At 34.0% G+C, this 12,333-nt stretch overlaps 1 protein-coding gene across 1 annotated transcript in view; it reads left to right on the top strand.

Annotated features, from left to right (window-relative positions):
• The first annotated feature begins 2,418 nt into the window (after positions 1-2,418).
• LOC112126716 overlaps positions 2,419-12,333 on the top strand; it is a 121,263-nt gene continuing 111,348 nt past the window's right edge. The window contains exon 1 of the mRNA XM_024226353.1: positions 2,419-2,503. The gene's annotated coding sequence lies outside the window, so the exon portion shown is untranslated. The remainder of the gene's footprint in view (positions 2,504-12,333) is intronic.

Below are 12,333 nucleotides of genomic sequence, written 5' to 3'. Positions count from 1 at the left end.
TTTATAAGAGAGGATCTGCGAAATACCTATCTCCAAATTAGATTTTCGTCAAATTTATTTGTATGAATTTAAACTTGGGCAATGTGCGGCTCAAACCGAGCGTAACATCAATACAATTTGGGGGACGAAAGCATTAGCGAATGCTTTGTGCAGGGATGGTTTCAGAGATTTCGTTCTCCAAGACAGGGAAGGTCACTGTAGGCCTTCCGTTGGGAACGACGACCAACTGAAAACGATAATTGAAGAAAATTCACGAAAAACAACACGAGAAATTGCGGAAGAGTTTAGTGTTTACCACTCAACCGTTGTTCGCCATCTGTAGCAAATTGGTAAGTAAAGAAAATCGACGTACTAACCGAAGCCCAAAGAAATGGAAGCTTTGAAATTTCTTCTTCTGCTGCGCCAGCAAAATGAACCATTTCTACATCGAATCATCACGTGCGATCGATTCTTCACGTCGCACAGGTGGTTCGACAAGGATGAAGCGCCAAAACATTTTCCGAAACCAAATCAGAATCCAAAAAAGTTTATGGTGATTTTTAATGGTGTGCTGCTGTGGTTGTTCACTATAATTTCCTGAATTACGGTGAAACTATCACAGCAGATAAATATAGTCAAGAATTTGACAAAATGCACTGGAAACTTCAACCTCTTTGTCCGGCATTGGTAAACCGTAGGGGCCGATTCTTCACGATAGCGGCTGGCCACATGTCACAAAACATTCACCCGACCTCTCAGACTTCCTTTTTTTCGGTATTTTGATCACTTCTTGAAGGATGAAGTTTTGTAAAAAGCGCGGTTAAGCCGAGAACGCCCTCCAAGACTTTATTGTGAGACGAAATAAAGATTTTTATATCAGAGGGAATAGAAGTTCTTATTACATTGGCAAAGAGGTATAGGTTGTGATGGAAAATATTTGGAATAAATTGTCTTTATATTATACAAATTAAAAATAGTTTTGAATACCTTTTCAAAACCCGCATTATTTTTGCACCAACCTAATAATCAATATCAACAGCAATATTAACACAAAACTTAAAACAGCCAGCATTTCAATACTTATCAGGCATGACGGCGATTCTGCAGTTCGATAGTTAATCCTGATCTACATATCGTTGTTTTTATCTATTATATTTCGGCACTTCGCAGCAATCAATGCTATGTTTGTTTTTCCCTCCACCTTGTTATATCCCTTATCAACGTCCGAAGAATTGTGCATAAGATTTTATATTTGGTTAATCACAGATAAACAACCGTTAACAATTATTTTGGTCTGTCTCCTTCGATGTAACGAACTCTGATGATGCGAAATGCCGAAGTACATCTTTTATACTAAAGCAGCCGGGAAAAGCAAATCAAAAGATCACAACGACCATCTATCCACAGGTTCATCACCCCGCAGACCTTAATTTAGAAATCTCACAATTCAACCACTATTTATATTATTGAGCCGACAAATACGTCGACTTTAAGCATAAAATTCTCTTGGAGATATTTAAATTGACTGATTCTCCTGCGATGGCTCGAGTAAAATCAAACACGCCGGGGCTAAATATTTTACCATTTATCGTCCTTTTGATTAGAACTCAACTCGACTGTTATCGCGAAGCATTCTTCGGCCTTCTTCTTCTCAGGATGACGACGTCTCCTTGAAAGCTTTTATGTCCCTGTTAAAAGCCAAGATCCAGTGGTTTAAAATCTTTACGAGTACCGCTTCACGTTTATCAACTCGAACAACTTTGCCTAATTCGTCAACGGAAAATAATTCTTCAGTAAAAATTAAACCAAAAACAATCACAATTATTGTAGCTCTACAATTCGCTTTAACAAATCTAATCTATATTTTTTAGTGCTGATTTTTTTCTCGTGAAATTCTTATTTTTGCGTTTATAAAAATAAACGGTTGTAGTAAAATTTAAGTCAGTCTTGTTATTTTCATACTATTTTAATTTGAATCATTGTATTTATGTGTATTCACTTCATATCAGATTATCTACCCTTTTAACGATGAGAAAAGGTTTTATGAGCATGTAAAACTCATTAAAGATGTTTTCTGCTTCATCGGTTGAGGGAGCTCATTTATTTTTCTGTTAGCGAAAAACTACAGCTTGACTAGCTCATTATTTTTCAAGGTAAAAACAAAAATAAGTTTTTTCTGGGAGTATTTGCCAGAGAATAATACTAAATAATTGTCATAGGCAGATTAAAAAAATATAGGAAAAATCATAGCAAATAAACAAGAGGACCAAGATGTTCGACCGTTGACTCCTATCTGACATAACCATCCTTAGACTACCCAAATCTAGCCGAATAAAATTAAATATTTACTAAAAGATACAAACCAAATGTGTTAATGTTTACATAAAATATTATATTTCATTTTATCAGTTGAGATTATCAAACACGAATGACACCAGAAAACTCTTGACAGTTTAAAGTATCTTAGGGCGTGCAGTTCGGTTGTAGATAGGCTAAAGTGCAACAAATATTTTAAGATTTTAAGGTGCGTATTACCCATTTATGTAATGCTTTTTTTCACTAGTAACAATTATTTAAATATAATTCACTTGTTATTCTAATTTATCTCTTTGGTTATGTTCTCAGTGTAGGATTGTAATTATTGAACTAGTACATATACAGACTATAACCCCAATCTCCCATACAGTGCTGTAGAGAAAGCCAGTCAGTGCTTCTAAACTGCAACACTTAAAATAAATATAAATGCTCTATGACAGCCTATGAAAGTTACTTTTAGGTTGTATGGACAGATAGAAAGAAGTGAATTTAAATTAATTATGATTTTTAAAAATAATTTTTTTGACTTAGCAAAATTCTTTTGAAATGACTGGTTGATTGGAATCTACCAAACTACCGGTTCACTACTCAAAGGGATTCAACGAAAACTTGTACAACATTTGTATTCATAAATTTACTTAAGTTTAACATAAGTCCATTTTTATTCAGAAATCGTGAGATGCGGTGTGGTGTGATGTAGGTTTCAGAAAAACATTTTCTTTATCGTGCTAACGTTTCGATCTTTATTGAGATCATCTTCAGGGCCTTTGAATAATTATCGATTAACGGTCACTAATCACCACACATAAGTCTATTAAAAAAATATATATATTATTTTGAAATATGTAATGTTTTCATGGTATTTGAGGATCGGGGATTTGGTTGAAATGGGAAAAATTCAAGTATCACATACAGCTCTGATGGAGACTAAATAAAGTGACAAAATGCAAAAAAGAACTAAAGGAACTAGCAATAAGTTAAACATAATTTTTCAATAAAAATATATTGAAATTTCTTTTTAAATCCAGTAGTTCGGTCATTTCTGATCAACCTGGTCACTTGAAAACGACTTGACTAAGTACAATCTCACAGACCAAAGTAAGGAGAATAGACAGTAAAATACCACACCAACATACAACCAAAGATTGAAATGTATGCCAAAATGAATTTAACATACCTAAAAACCACGAGTATGGGCAGACCTGGATGACCATAATTGGCCAAATATCAAATGCTTTGAAGACTTCCTATTATTAAACAGTGATAATTAATTACATTTTCATTTCTCATGATACATTTTTTATAATGACTTACAATAATGAGGCACTCATTATACCACCCAGATACAACAAATCACCTTGTCTGTCTACCATATTTTAGAACACCTTTAAAAAATATTAAATGATAAAAAATTTACTTGTGTTGCTTGTTTTTTTTTTGTTTTTTTACAATGAAAAGTGGTCCAGTAGATATTTTTCCATTTCATACTTCAAGGAGTAGGTTGTGCGTTCTAGCGGCCAAGTTGCGAACCCCATACTTTTGGTTGCGGCGTGCTGCCATCTTCAGAGCAGGCTCGAACCTGAAGATTATTCAAATGGACGTTTTCATATTTTGAAAATAAAAAGACGGCGCGATTATCATTTTTGGAGGCCAATTGGCCAAGGCCGAGGTCGGGTGAATTCATCATCAAATAAATTCTTCAAGGGTCGAAGCACGTTCTCATTCCCCACGCAATAACAAGTTTTATAGATGTAATTAAAAGAAAAGCAAATAATAATTGTAGTTTGTTTGCCAATTTTAAACACATACTATCACATAGCGGAAAAAAGTCTTTTTTATACCATACTTACGGTAAACTGAGAATTCGTTTCCTAGAATAATTGTAAATAAATGGTCAAGACCAATATCATTATGGCATGTTTAAATGGTTTATTTATTTTAGATTTTTTAGATATATCTGTTGTTTNTATATATATAAAACTCTCTATTTTAGACTTCTTTGTGGAGTCGAAATTTTTTTCTGCAAATAAAAATTGAACTTTTTTTGTTTAATTTTAATTCTTGCCAACGTTGCGTTTAAACGGTTTGACCCAGGGCTTTCCAAAACAATGCTGCTTACATTGTCTTACGACATTTGCATTCGTATAAATAGTTTAGTAAGCTGGTGACGATTGTGGTTTCTCTTTAGTGGTCAAATTGCTGATAATACGTTTTCAGCGAAGTAGGTGGACAGTGACAAACTGCACCCGAGACTTAAACGATATATAATAATTAACGACAATTTAGAATCAACTTATGAAACAAATAGATTCATTTTGTAGTAGAAAAATTAATTTTATTTTTCTATAATACTTACGAGAAATGCAACATTTTTATAGCTTAGCTTTTGACTAAAATGACTGAATATTAAAAGTAAATATTATCCCTTTATGAATTTCGTACATGTTAATCATAAATTTTTGAAAGAAGATAAAATTAGTAGTGTAATTGAAAAAAAGCCTACGATAGCATAAACGTCTGACCCATTAGAAGCCCAATCAAAGCTGTTCCAAAAGTTAGAGTGAGAAAGAGAGAGAGAAAGAGTGAGAGAGAGAAAGAGGTGGGAGGGATGGAGGGAGCGAGAGGGAGGGAGGGAGAGAGAGAGAGAGTGAGAAAGAAAGAGGTGGGAGGGAGGAGGGAGGGAGAGAGAGTGAGAGAGATAGAGAGAGCGAGAGAGAAAGAGGTGGGAGGGGATGAGAGAGAGTGGTGGGAGGGGGAGAGAGAAAGAGAGAGAGTGAGAGAGAGACAAATGAACATAGTACAGATAATAGTCCATCTGTCCTCTATCAAACCAAATATTAATTCCAAGGTTATACGCTGAACCACGTTCATTTAAATTTCTGCACATTTAAAATTTATTTTGACAAAGGCTGAAAAGAGATTTAATCTTCTTTTTTAATCAACTCGACAATTTTTTTTCATCTGGACCATGCCGATGGAGCGATTGGGAATAATAAAAGAAAAGTGGTAGGAAAGGAAATGCAGAAAGGGAGTTCCCATGACAACACCTGACACGAAAGCTACATCAGGAGCCCTCTGAAACCTCTTAATTGGATACTTGTTCTTGAGGGTGAAATCATCCGAATGATGGCATTAACCGCCTAAGGGCTTTCTCCCTATTTTGCCCCATAATAAAACACTTAATTATTTACTACTCGTCCCTTATTCAATTAATTGAAAGAATTAACCCCCTCGCTTTGTGCGGAGCTTTCAGTCTACTATCGAATCCTGGCCTAAGTTAATAAGGAAACACACGGTGTTGACAACTCACCCCTCGGCGTTTTCCTTGATTAGGTCGTCATCGATTAAGGGAGCAACAAACTCGAAGTGAATAATGCTCAGGAGAAATAGTTGTTTCTTTAAAACAATCGTAAAATTTTTTACATTTTGAGATTTGTTATTGTAACCTTTCTCCGTTTCCGCAACTAAGGACTCTTCTGGGTATATATATCGCTATGTAGCTACATTATTAGCTTCCATAACCTTGATAGAGGATCGTCAGTTATTTTTTCTTGGTTTCCATATTTGAAATAGAAGTGGATAAAGTACCTTTTTGTACTTAGCCCATTAAGTAAGATGTAAGCATCTACTGGCACAAGTACACTACGTATGGTTTTGTAGAATCCTTCTCCTCTTTATAGCTTTCCAGTAACATGTACATTGCGGGTCCTGCTTTTCTTGGCAGAACCTGTTTTCTTCTTCGAATCATATTAATGCCATATGCTGTTGAGTCGGAATGCACAGTTGTTAATAGACCAGCCATAATCAATTTATTTATGGTGCTTTTGCAGCAAGGCTGTAAGATTAGGTAAGATTTTTTTAAGTCGCTTTTTGCATGCTTTTCTCCTTGGGTGTTATTCTTATTTAAACAACTGTTTGATTCTATTTCTCCCCAAAAATGATTTTGCTTTGGGTGAAATGATTTTGATAAAATCGTTTAAAAATTTGTTCGACAAACGATGGGGCGAGATTGTTTGAAATGCACATTCTATCTCAAACGAACACGAGGAAAACTTTTATTCAGATACTTTCACTTTGCACTAGTTGCAAAATGAAAACTTGGAAGAGTTGTATATCTATAATTATTAAATTCACTAGTTTCGTGGTCCGCTTGACCAATTAATTGTCTATAGTTATTCATAAAATTCCCCAAAACTTACCAATAAAAAGCACTAGTGCCCAATATTTCATTAATTTCTCCATTCAATGTTAACTATCCATAACCGCAATCCAAAAATATCACAAATCCACCGTGACATATCCTTTTATTGGTAAATAAGACTCCTTATTTAATCCAAAATGGTGGAATGTCTTCTCCTTAAACTCTCAAAAGTAATTCCTCTCTCATCAATTTGGGTTCTGATTCATTTTATTGCCCAGCAGTTCTTTAAAGTAGTCAATGCGATTTTTCACTGTAGAAAACAATGTGTAGAGATTAGTGACCGTTAATCGATAGTTATTCAGATATCGTGAGATGCGGTCGGGTGTGATGTAGGTTTCAGAAAAACATTTTTCCCTTGGGTGTTATTCTTCTTTGTATCTTCAACTGATCCATTCTGCAGTTATCTATATTCCTGTCACTACAACGCTTTGTGGGTCCTGCCTCTCCTATAAGTTTGTTCCAGAAGTCGCGCACACCATCAAGCTCGAGCCCAGGTGCTTGCTTATCCATTATCTTTGCGGGTCTCCCCTCTTCCATCTTCAAAATGTGACCAGCCGTGCTTAGTGTTGAGGGCTTATTACATTATTACTACATTTTATTAACACCACTTTTACATAGTAAGTGAACACTGAAAATAGAAATGAGCCAAGTATACTTTACTGAGGAACACCCGCCCTAATGTGTGTTTTCTGCCGGAGTTGGCAAAATCGGTCCGTAAGATCTCAGTATGCGCAATTCAACCTAGCGATCTGAAGTAATATTAGAATTGTCAATTATATGCAATAATCGTCGGAGAAGTAGTTTTTCTAAAATTTTGTCAAGGATACAAAGGAAACTAACGGATCGATAGAAACTAGGACTATCAGATTTATTTGGCTTATGAACCATACCATTCTAATTATTGAGAACTTCAATTGCAGTGGAAAATATATACTCCTGAGTACAGCGTTGTATAAGTATGTTAAGTGGGGAAAATTGTTTAATATTGTTGTTGTAATTAGATCATATCCGGGAACTTTTCGAGGTGGTAGTTGTTTAATAGTGTTTCATATGTCTGAGTAAATGCTTTATGAGGAGAGTGTTGAAGTGGATATTCAAGTCGTGTTCAATGTAATACCGATGGTTAAACTGCACTCAAAACCAATTTAATCCTATAATTTTGTTGTTTATTATTATGCTACCGGACGCGATAAATATTAAATCTGTCTGTGGTGATGTTTATTAAATGATTTTTGATTAAGGCTCCTTTTGAAAAATTTCCATAAAAAAAGGAGCTTGATTTAAAGTATAAAACATTATTCATCCTGAGCGTAAAGCCCTGCCAAACCGGCCCACAATAAATGGAAGCGGAAACGAGCCGTTATATTTGGCAATTTTTTCTCTCTCTCTCACTCCCCCCGAATGGAAAAATGCAATAAGAAAAAGTAATAACAGCCTCGGATGGAGGACAGTCATTCCGTCGTCGGTGCGTAATCTTGAATCGTCTTTCTCCCGGAGTCGTAAACCGACGCGAGGGGACGCCAAGAAGTAAATATTGGCTTCTTAACAATGTACTCCTGCGCATAAACGCGGCTATTAAGACCTTAATATTAGCAAGGGGGAGAAACTGGGTCCTGTGCAACACTCCGTATGAAAATATAATGGTAAAAAGTGCTTTACTTATAAAGATGGTACTTAACTTAATTTTTTCCGGCTCGGGTACAATAAATAAATTTCACCATAATAAGAGGCTAAGTAGCAAATATTTCCGCTGAAGAACGTCTTCTTATACAATACAAGGTGATGCGAATAGGAGCTGTGAAAGAAAATTTACCCTAGCCTGCAAAGCCAGCGATTGACACGATTTTCCGAAAATAAAAGATAGAAATATTTAATCCCCAAAATGATATAAACTATAACAAAAATATTTAATTAATTAAATTATTTTTTATATCATACATATATAAATTTGATTTGTAGTTATATTACCCATCTTCGATGTTTAGTACAAAGGAGAGTTGATTGTGCTGACTATTGGTCTAAATGATTTTTTTTAAATTGTGTATGCTCAATACATAAATGTTAATAAATCTGTATAATTTTTACATTTTTTTTGTCCAAAGGTCTATAGTTATTTCATAGAAAAGATATTCATTAAGAATTGTAGATTATTTGTAAGATCTGCTTCTATTTTTTATATTTGTGGTATCTTTTAGGAACGGCACACCAAAGATGTTAATAAAACCATTAAGCAATATGTCAAATTTATGCAATTATCATGGTACAAATTCAACAGAACTCACATTTTCTTTAAACAGACAAGATGATTATGTGCTAATAAGTTTAGATATAAAATCAAAGTTTAGGTCTGAAGCTATTTCAGAAACGGTAAATATGATTATGAATATATGGGATATAATAAAAGAAAGTATTAACATAAATGATGAAATATACCTAGAAATTTTAAAATATGTGCAAAAAATTCATCTTTTGTTTTTGATAGTAATATATATAAGCAGGGCTTTCGACCGGTGTATGATTATTGTCCAATACTGGCTACAATTTTCATTAATGAGTTAATTGTGAATATATTACAGAACAAAAATCTAAGAATAAATAAATCTTTTTATCTAAGGTTTTGGTTGAATTGAAAAAGCTAGTGTCACGAGCGGGATTCGAACCCACGACCTTGAGCTAAGTACGCCGCTGCTCTACCACTTGGCCTATCGTGACTGGTGAGTGGTAGAGCAACGGCATATTTAGCAGAATGTCGTTGGTTCGAATCCCGCTCGTGGCACTAGCTTTTTCATTTCAACCAAAAACCTTACATAAAAAAACACAAACAAAAACAATATTTGATTTTTATTCTTCATAAACTGTAAAACGTAGTATACAAATTGGTAAGCAAAATTTTAGAAATTTGTGATATTAGATTTCATAATAATAACTTAAACAATTCAATAAAAAAAATTACACCTAATAATAACCCAAAAAACTACGAGAAAAAATAATTATAAAGAAAACTAAACTATTACACCACCTTTAATGAAAATGATAACAATGATAAAGAAGTTTCGAACAAAAAATATAATGCTAGTGTGATCTATCTGCAAGGTGTAACAGAAAAGATGTTAATAATTCTCAAAAGAAAAAAAAAAGCTATAGATAATAATGTAATTGTACATCAATGCATGAAATATAAAGTATGAAAGTACCTCCCACCTTTATATAAAATTAGGGACAGAACGTATTATTGAAATGTAGTATACTTGCTCACATGTAACTGTAAAATGACATACAGATAAAACAACCAATCTTACTTAATGGTTTTTTCTGGTGGACGAAAGGTTGTACAATAGTCTCAATTATTGGATGTCATGTGCAAGATCGTAGATGCCAGTCGTTCCAATACGCAGATGTTGTATAAAATCGTAGAGGTTATTGTGGGAAAAATTGAAAATACTTCCTTCTTTTCGGTGAACGAAATGTTGTCCAATATTAAAAATTAGTGGATGCCATGTCCAAGATCGTCTATGCCAGCTGTGCAAAAGAAAATCTTGCACTTCGGTATCCGAGAACTTTTCTCTTCCGTGTCAGAAGGCATAGAAAGTTTTATCTTTAGCTTGCGCATTTTGTCCCAAGAGCTTATTGTCTACTGATTTATTAAGCTCGAATCTGCTCATGCATGTACATGTAGACAGTGTGTACAGAGTTGAGCTCATCTCTTCTCGCAGTCCACCAGCAATTCCAGCTTTTCTAATTTACGCCCGACCTCAATTATTTCTATCTAAGCCCATTCATTCACTCTAACTTAAGTACATTCTTCCCTATTTACAGACCATCCACTCAGTTAGGGTGTGTGCACTCTTTAACTAGGTGGGACCCATCGAGCAACCTTTCTCTGTGTCTTCACAGCCCGTGAGGAGTAAATTATGAATATTAAACTGAAGTATTAAACAACCCACTACTGCCGGCATTTCTATTATATTGGACATTATTTCACAAATGTTACGTTTTTACATTTGAAGATGTAAAAAGTTGAAAAAGTTCGGTCGACAGCGAAAGATCTAAAGCATCGGTTAATTCGTCTCCATTATATTGACGTGTATAATTAGAATGATACAGGTATTTAAATTTCACAAATGTTTCATTAATAATAATCTTATCTCGGTTTGATTTAGTTTGACAGAGGTGGTCAGCCTTTCGACATGGCCCCAAAGCCTGTCATCGGCAGGATTCAATCGAATGTAAATTTGAAATTCGACGGTTTTGTAAAACCTTTTCAACCCCTCAGCTCGTTATAAAAGGACCAAATTTAAAATTGTCATGTCCTCCTTATTTCCTGGGACAAAAAGTGATCGAGTACAAATTTAGTTTAGGCACCAACCTATTGTGCGGGATGTTTGTTGTGCTTCCTCTGTTTTTATTTTTATTTGTAATTATTAAACGTAAAGAAAGAAAAGATCCGTTTGTCCATCAAATTATTGTATCGAATTGATACTATGTTTTAAGAAGAACATTTACAAAGATTAATACGTATTAATGTAAAAGTAATTCCTCTCCTACACGAGAGCATTCTTTTCAAGAATATTTCCTTTCGTTCACTTTGATCCTTCATTTGCTGTAGCATTCTTTTAATAGGTTGGCTTTGAAGATAGGAGCTTACGATGGATGGATTGGTGTGAAAAGAAAGGATAGACGTGTCGTAGGCAAACCTGGCGATGACTGTGTTTGTTTTTTATATATTACGTTCACAGCGTTATGTGCGTTCTTAATGTTCTGTGGGTGAATGTTTTACCACTCTTTCTACGTCTATTACTGGCTAGGTGTTTTGTTCTATGTTGGTTGATTTGATGTTGTGTTTTTTTGGTCTTAATTCTGTTTCGTATCTGTTGAACGTGGCGTTTGTTAGATTGAAAATGTTGTTTTGTGAAGTGTGAATGAGTGAGTTGATTTTTTGTAGATAATTTTTCTAATGGTCCCTTCGTTTATTTGTTCCACAGAATCAACAGTTAATACGTCCACTAAACTTCAATTTCTACTGTAAAACGCCACAATGTAAGCTATATATTTATGGTCAAAGCAGTGAAGTTGGTAGTTAAAATGTCAAAAGCCTGGAACAATATTTGCCCTAACGATGAATGAATGAACAGGGAAATTTGCGTTATTTTATTAATAATTTGTATTACCCAAATTGTGTCCGGTTGACATTGAACCAAGTGACTTTATTAATTAGTCCTATTGTATGGCTAATTACTTTAATCAAACCTGTAATCAAACCCGGCAGATTGGAATGTTTCAATTTGCCTTCATTGTAAAGCATAAATAGAAGGGATTTCAAACATTTATTTTTAAAGCAGTTCAGTTGTGTTTTAGTATTAATTAACTCGTGGTTTAATAATATTAATAATTGGCGATAACTTTTCAAACTATGAGAAAAATAATTAATTATAAAATAAATAAAATAATCTTTTATAATATATATGAGGATGAATCTATCATTGATTCTTTTCTTTTATTTGTGCTTTGTCAATTTTATTACTACTCTCAGTTAACTAACGACTCAAGGATTGTTATCCATGTCGTTTTGTACTTTTGTAATATGCGTCTATTTTTTATCTATTTTTTGTATAAAACGAAAAATAAATGAAAGTATAAATAAAATATAAAAAAATCATCAAAATCATCTCCTGGGAATAACGACAAGTAGTAAACGACTTGTACCACCAATCTTATGAAAGATAAAGATGATGTGATTTTGTATACATATCCAGTAAATGCGTTGATCCACTTGATTACCACTACTTTCTTCCCTTCAAGGAATTTCTCCGAGAGTTCAAATTTTGATCAGATATGTT

This window comes from Cimex lectularius, unplaced genomic scaffold, assembly GCF_000648675.2.
Source record: "Cimex lectularius strain Harlan isolate CLEC.00 unplaced genomic scaffold, Clec_2.1 scaffold155, whole genome shotgun sequence".
In the NCBI taxonomy this organism is placed as follows: Eukaryota; Metazoa; Arthropoda; class Insecta; order Hemiptera; family Cimicidae; genus Cimex; species Cimex lectularius.
This window is presented reverse-complemented; position numbering and strand designations above follow the sequence as displayed.